Source organism: Danaus plexippus, chromosome 10, assembly GCF_018135715.1.
Source record: "Danaus plexippus chromosome 10, MEX_DaPlex, whole genome shotgun sequence".
Classification (NCBI taxonomy): domain Eukaryota; kingdom Metazoa; phylum Arthropoda; class Insecta; order Lepidoptera; family Nymphalidae; genus Danaus; species Danaus plexippus.
Window position 1 is genome coordinate 8,208,081 of NC_083543.1, and position 8,700 is coordinate 8,216,780.

Here is an 8,700-nt window from a genome sequence, read left to right on the forward strand (position 1 = left end):
AAAGAAATTCTTAAAGATTTATATCACCTGCTATCTCTCTTGTCGAATTTTATAAAATTTTATAGAGGTCAATATATTTTAAATTTTTATCTAGACTTACTATTTAAGAAAACTGTATTAATTATTTGTATTAACACCCAAAACACAATGACGTGTTTAAGTAAGGATGAATGTATATACTGTACTATATTGCCGCTTAAATTGACCATTCTTGTATTTAAAATAAAAATATAAACGATCATTAATTCTCGTACAGAGAACTAAGAAGAACTTTTGCCCACGCTCCTAAATACTAAATTTCCAATTAAAAATAAACACATATTTAAAAATGGAAGCTCATTTTAGAACACGAAACATTGTCATAACGCTGTCTCTTATGACTTGTCCTATTCTCAGAAAGCGTATCCAAGGACAAAGAGATTTATTTAAACCGTTTAACCATTGCAAGAATTTAGAACCTTATATGTTTGGAAAATGGAAAAATAGACCCAATTTCACGTTCCAAATTTAAAAAATATAAGAAATACATCGCATTACGATATTTTTTGTTAACTTCGTCACAAACGGAAACACTGGATATAAAGTTTTACATACAAAATTTCTACGTCAGAATATGTAATCAAATATTTGAATAAAGGGTTTATAGTGTATAGAATTATAATATTTCATTCAAATAATAAATTGACCATAGTGTAATATAAATATGTAATATTTAAAGTCGTATAGAGATGGTGAACGGCTCGGCGTAGTCGCGTGTTAGACGGCCATGACTTAAGGCAATTTCTATCACAAATATGTTAAGGAAAGTATCTTTTAAGTATATCGATTCATAATTATTGCGTGTTACGAAACTAAAATTAAATTAAAATCGTCATAAATTGATTATAAGTTACTTAATCGACACCGTAAACAAAATATTCCATTAACGTTTTCGACACGTGATGATTCAAGAAAGTATTAAAATAAATGCTAGAGGGATATTATTGAAGATTAAAATCATATACTCAAAAAATCTTTATATATTTTATATAACTTTGTTGTATATATGATTTTTATTATAAAAAACCTCATAGAAATGTTACGTACTAGATATGTACACATACAAAATAATTCAAAACGAAACTTTAAGTAGGTAGTCGGATATAAAGACAATTACCGATATATTTGTTAAGGAAGCGAGGTCTTTGGCTCCCAGCGGAATGCAACGCGTGGGTGCAGCTCCCATGAACCCTACTTTCCATTGATTTAACTATCTCATCTACAAATAACTGTATACACAAACAAACCATCATAGCCTGTTCGGTGATATCCTTGCGTCTTCATTTTTATAGGAACGTTTTTTCTACGTAAATAAATTAATTACGTAATATTCTCTTAACCGTTTCATATGCAATTAACCAACTTTATGATTTTCATATAAATGATAAATAAAAAAATTTATTATTAGAATTTATAGTCCAATACGATCTCAAATTAAAATGTATAAAAACACTTGCATGATTGCCATTAAAATGTTAGGTACACGTGTAAAAACCAATAAACCAAAGGTGATAACAATTGTTACAGAGACGATAAGAACTGCCACGACACAGTTTAACTTCTGTGATAATAGATGGCGTTGCTTGTAGCAAAGGAACAATAACAAATTATTCAATTAAATAAATAGTGTGATTTAAAAATACGTCTCTCATTTGCATAGTTTAGATTTAAATAGCACTCACATTTAAAATATGTGCATATAAAAGCTGCTTAGCTTTACACATATGCAATATTAAAAGTGTCGATAATGAACATCGATCGGGCTCATGAAGATTTGATCGCCGATAAACGGTCCGCAGGACACGTACATTAAAGCGATATTATCCAAATTTACACCTTTTCATCATAATTTTTTATAAAGCAATAACCCAAATCCGCGTAGCGTGTACATACATCATGTTTCATTTCAACGCCACTTAAAAAACAATAACATTTTTTAATGTCTTCATTTATGGTCACTATAATTTTCTTTTGTCATTTTCAACGAGGTGTAAAGAAGCTTTGTGAAATTTAAGTACAATTACGGTAGTTAAGTTAATTAAATACCGCGCTAAATATACTAATATTTTATTACATGCCGTAACTTACTAATGTTGATCTCTTTACGGATAGAGCTATTCAGATTTATGAAGTGGAGCAGATATTTGCTTGACTTCGTACCCGACGTTTAAGTGTTAGGTAAAACCGATGACGCGTTGAGATAAGACCGCACGGTTACTATTTTAACACAAGTACAAATAAAAATACTCTTGTTTATCAACACGGAAAATAACAATTGGAATGTTTGAAAAAATTCCCGGTTGTCGTCTTCATTAAACTTATACGTGGCTGATGCTGGAGAACAGAATGCGATATCGACCGCTTAATCTGATTCTTCATAATAATCTTAAGATATCTTTTATCAGGAACACATTCTATTTAAAGATTCGTATTTTAGCGTTCAGTGTGTTTGCTTATTTTGTGAAAATGCGACCAGAAACTGTATTAATATTTCTCCTAGGTAAGTTTTTGTTCTACGAACGTTTAAAAATCGTAGACTCTGAAATGAAATCTATTATCTGCTCACTGTTTTAATTTTTGTTTAACCTGAAAACATTTTTTGTAGTGAAAAATGTACTCTATTTCAGTTGTACTATGGATTACATTTTATTAATGTATATTTAGCTGTTTTGTTTTCATTGAAATACCTATATTTTCTCATTACCATCTCTTATAGGCCCTCTTTAATATTTATAATTTTATCCCAAAAAAAAAAAATTTCTAAGGCATTGACTTAATACCAAATTCTTAGGTTTAAGTTTCGTATCATCGTCTCCAACGTCGATTGAAGTGAATCGTATTGTAAACGGTGTTAAAGCTGATATAAAGGATGTTCCTTATCAGGCTATATTACAAAAGAGGACGAATTATGGCTGGTCCTTCACGTGTGGGGCAGCAGTCATTAGCACGAGATTCGTACTAACTGCAGCGCATTGCGTTAGAGCGTAAGTATTTCATAAATTCTAAGACCGTTGCGTTATAGAATAAGAATTGTTATGAGAATTTCAGAAACCATTATTCCACCAAAAAAAATATAAAGTTAACGTACTAAGAAGTACTTCTTTTTACAGATATGAAAGAGACCCGGAAGGAATTAGAGTGATCGTTGGAAGTTCTATGCGTAACTCTGGTGGAACTGCCTTAGATGTCTTGAAAGTCATTCCTCACCACAGCTACTCCCATTGACACTCATAAATGATATAGCCATGATAAAAACCAAAACTAGTATGAATTTCGGTGTCAATCTTAAAGCAGTGGATATTCCTACACCTGATTTCCACCTTCCAGATGGGTCCAATGTGTTGGTATCCGGATACGGATTGATGAATGTGAGTATAGGAATGATTAGAACCTGACCTTGTATTGTCTTGTAATGATAGTTTTATACTTTACAGTACGGTGGTCTGCCGTCATCGTTTCTTCGTGCAGCATACGTCAATGTGGTGTCTCAGGAGCTGTGTAGGATAGCGTATAGAGACATCATCTTCATAACGGATGGCATGTTATGTGCGTGTGCTGATAATCCACCAAGAGATGCCTGTCAGGGAGACTCGGGTGGACCATTAGTCTATGAAAACACCATCGTTGGAATAGTGTCCTTTGGAGAAGGATGCGCCAATAGAACGTATCCAGGAGTTTACACCCGCGTATCAGAATATTATGCGTGGATTAATGAAAATTTATTAGAAGTTAACTGATACGAACATAGTCCCAATAAATTTACACCACTTACGTCTGATATGGGTATATTTTTTCTATGATTACTTTTTGAGCATCTAGCTAGTAGTTTTAGGAAGATGGTTGACGTTTAGAATATAGTAGAACCGACAATACTATTAACAGCAAATACCATTTCACTCAAATTTTAATTAGTGTATAGTTTTCTCCAAGACTGTTCTGTTTTACTCAAGAACTAACTTTAATTTTCGACTTTTAGTTACTCACTATTCGATTGTCACTGTCACTTCAACATTTATAATTTTATAAATATATATGGCTAATATTTTTCTGATCATATCTCTTATTAATTGTCATTAGATATTCTTGAAAAAATTCCTTCAACATCAAATATAAGAGTAGGTTTCTTGAGTGTGCTGTCACTTCGCCCTGTGACCCTCCCTGATTGATTGCCTTATTTAAATCTGCAGATTCGATTATGATTATCTGATTCTGTGACGTCCCCCATAAGAACACAAATACCTATCTCCCGTCAATTATCTATTGACATATTAAAACTATTCTTTGATATCGTTATACAGTGAAGCTTCTGTAAATAAAAAATTCTAACTTTAGACTCCGCGGAATGTAGTAATGTCGTTTCTATTTTGTTCGTATTTGTAATAATTATATGCTTATTGCGTTCAATAAAATACCTTTCGTTTTTATAGCTTTTAATTTAAAATTTAAAATGATGTGTGATATTTAATGTAATTTTTATATAGACATAAATATTTCGCATTGAATATTAAGTTCGTTTAAAGAGAAATTAAAATACATTAAATAGGATCGTATGTCCTTTTTTTAATCAACTCTCAATAAATAATTCATATATAACAATAATACTAAGCTCCGTTGTTTAAGTCAAAGGCAGCATCTGAATCCATCCATCTAAAGTCAAGCATTCAATGTGTCGCCAATATTAAATTCGATTAGAGCGCTGAGCGCCTAAACCCACCAATAACTATGTGTAATGCTATAGTCCCGGCCTATTACCTGGCAATTTCACAGAACAATCTACATCGGATCACATCCACGGCACACTGCCATCACACACACGTCTTTGTAGCCGACAGAGACAACATTCGATCCGATTTGTTTACACAGTGTAGCTTTCCCTTTCCGGTTTGTGTGTGTGTGTGAGCATCTGGCGGGTATGCTTCTGTGTGCGTGTCGCCCCCACATCCACACACCCCGTTTCGGGGTAGCGCTGTCTGTGTGTGCGTGACCCAGTCGAATAAATCTAATCTAATACACACAAACATATTGATACCGGAGTGTCATTTTTACGCTTGTGTTGTCGCTACTTGGGGTTCTTTATGCCGTGCTATGATATTATTATTCTGGCGATTACGACATCCTTTACGGCTACAATCAAATAATTAATAAGGGATGAGGAGCTTTGTTGCGGCAGTCAGCGATCGCTATCTGACCACTTAGCTCATTCACGCTTTGGTAATGTTAAAACGAACTTTATAATACCTCTGTATTATTGTTTAAAACATTCCACCATTATGCTATAAGTGTTTTATTGCTGTTGGATCGAAACAAACATCTACATATAGTATATTATGACGTTTAATATAATGTCTTGTTTCATTAAATTCTGTTATTGGTGTTGGTATTATTAGTTTTTATACATCTGTATCTAACAGGATCGTATTAAAATAGTTATGGGAAAACATCAATGAAGTATTGGACGGCGTAGTGACGTACCGTTGGTCGATAACATCGATAAAGATGAATCACTGTAATGTTTCCGTGAGAATTATGAATAATCAGGATATTCCAGATGTTAATAATTATTTCATAGCCCACGTGTTTGTTAAACGGTAGAAATATTTTTTGGTATTCATTCTATGAAACAGTTGACAAGTCGTTCAACCCTCATTCAGTTAACAATTATGCGGCTGGCCCATTGTGATGTTACCCTACCTCTCCACCCATTGTAGACACCAATACACTACAACCAGCGAGAGAAGACCTCCCCGTCCCTATAGAAAAACTCTTAACGCAGCCGTGTTCGGTAGCGGCGAGCCGGAATATGGATCAGGTTACAGTGGTAAATTATTACAAATATTATTATCCAGCCCGTTCACAAATATCAATAACGTATTACCGGCCTCCGGAAAGATTTGAAAAGTTAATAACGATCTTTTTAAGTTATAACTTAAATAGCTTGTTTGTTAATACGACTTAATGTGTCATTCAAGAATACTGACCCTTGTATTACACGCTCCAACACTGACCTGACACTTCATATAGATCTCAATATAATCTGTTAATTTGTCATCGTAACGTAAGATACGATCAAACAATACGAGTTAACAATTTATCGATCTATAAATAGATATTTAGTTAATAGGCTCTGGCCTGATAATCTTTCCAAATGAACGCCACTTAAAAATGCGACATATATGATCGTTGATTGTAAATAAAATATAAGACAACATTCCAATGACTGTAATATATAATAACAGATGAGCACTATTTAGCTCGCGGATAGTCATCATAATTCAATCGATACTTCCATTTCCATCCGCAAACCTTGCTCCGGAGTAAATACAGATCTAACTAAGGAGACAATATCTCCGTCGCTAAAAGGCCAGTGGCTCGGGGGAGGGGGCGCCACCCTCGCAAAATTACTACATTTGAAGGGAAGAACTTTTTATGTGAAATAAGCCACCGCTATGAATCTGGAATTATAAGCGAATCGAGTGACGAGAGTGTATCGATCTAACAATACCAACCGTCTCGCGTTACAAGTTACTCTTTAAATGACTTAAGAAGCATTAGCGCCTACCCTCACGCCGGATGTGTTTAAGTCTGCCTAATTTTATTATGTTTAACTTTAATTTATTTACAATCGTTGTAATCATAGTTAATAACACTCATCTACATTAATATAGGCCTATTTTACACATATTTCTAGCCCAAGTTAATTTCCACAATGTCTTAGTTATGTGACCCTGACACTTATATTTGACCTTAGCAAATAATTACGAGTTCAAAGAAACGTTTCAATAAAACAATAAACATAGTACGTAGAAAAAAAACTGGGCTCCTTAGAGACTTCATTGCGACCAGTCTACAAACAACTCAATCGAACGTTGAATCACGTTAAAAACATCGTTAGAGTCCCAAAGAGTATATCGTGGATCAAGTAAAAGTCAATAGTAACCGTATCTGTCTAAATGTTACATAATACGAGACCGTGAGATATTCCTCTGTGGGTGTCGTGTCAGGAATGTCGGAGAAAAGCAGATGGCCTTGACACCACAATATTTGGTGCGCTCAGCTAAACAACCCTGTACAGTCAGGAGCACATCGCTGACACCAAACCTGTTGTCGGTATAGTGACTGCGTGCGTTACCGAACTTTCACAAGCCGAGTCGCCTACCGTACACTGATCCACGGTCTCATACAGATGTATCATGTACGTATGAAAGTCCACTGTGAATTCCATTATAAAAGTACATTTGTTTGCGATGCAAAAAAAATGAAAGCGGCCGATTAAAAATGACCCACGTGAACGTATTCGTGCGGACAATATTTTAAAACAAAATGTCACACGCTTTCCACGGGTGTCTGCAACCCCCTCAGCTGAGGGAGGGTTCAGGGAGGAGGGAGGCGGCGCCGGGGTGCCAGGGGCTAAGGAGTAAGAGTTAGGGGTGGACCGGGAGTCCCCCCGTGGGGTGTCAATGTGGACCGTGGTGTAGTAACTCCGCGAACTTTTTAATTTACAATTAGGTAGCTTCCCATTTCTCTGTCCTATTTAGAGTCTGTTTCACCGGCGGCCGCGAATGTCCACAATACAAATTTACTCTTCGCGTTTATCATCACAATTCTGTCAGTCGCGATTCCTTTCTTTCCTAAGTATTTAAATAAAATAAACGTGAAAGAACATAAACAGTAAACAAAACAAATGTTGACAAAAAAATATCTTTCACAATGTCGTTATTTATGAAAGTTGTAAATTTCAAAGCGCGATCATGTCCCATTGATGGGTGTTTTGCGAACAAATAAACCAGTCTGTCTGCCAGCAGGTGACGACACCGTCGGTGCTGATTGCTATTGTCACTACAGAGTATCTAATTAACTTGTTGAACAACATTGTCCTTTTGTAGTTTTTCGACCTACCTACCGCAGGCTTATCTACTTGTAATGAATTATGAATAATATGCTACATCCACGAATATCGTCATTAAATGAGAGGATGGATAGCGTGTTAATGATGTCATTCAAAGTCTTAGATAATTTCATATCTTAAATTGATATACGTTGATTATAATTATAGGTAGCTTAAATCTCAACTCGGTGATGACGTTCAGTCAATGATTGAGACTTGTAAGTCTTAATAATGTTATCGGACTTTTATCAACAAATGCGACACTGTAAACAATAATTTCAAATTTTTAAACTTCAAGAATCAAGTGTAAGCACAGTCGTAACGCCCCGAGCTAGTACTCACTACCTTAATTTACCTGTAGTTACCTGGAGTTATCACATTACCTTTCACAGTTCGCACATACTTATCGAGTCGCTCATGACAGTGTAATCTCAATATAAATCTCCCTACACCCTAAACAGGAGAAAACAGTGACTGGAAATAACTGTAGAAGGGCAATCACTTCGCGTCTATTCGTAAACTATTTTAAGAGTTCCGACGTAAAGCGTACTTCCTAACAATCTATTAAGTCGACTTGTATCCACAGAACCGTTCCTAATAATATCTACTTTGTATTAATAACAACATATTGTAAACGAAGACGTCACTACTGATTTTTATATATTATAGAAACGTGCTTGTTATATACATGGAGACTATAGCTAACGCAATTAGTACACGAGTACATACTCGCAGTTTGCGTCGTCACACCACGCACGGAGCGTGTCAAGTTCTTC

The 8,700-nt window shown here is 35.0% G+C and overlaps 1 pseudogene; it reads left to right on the top strand.

Moving 5' to 3' along the window:
* Positions 1-1,388: 1,388 nt before the first annotated feature.
* Positions 1,389-4,556, top strand: LOC116767014 (trypsin-1-like; annotated as a pseudogene).
* The last annotated feature ends 4,144 nt before the right edge of the window (positions 4,557-8,700 follow it).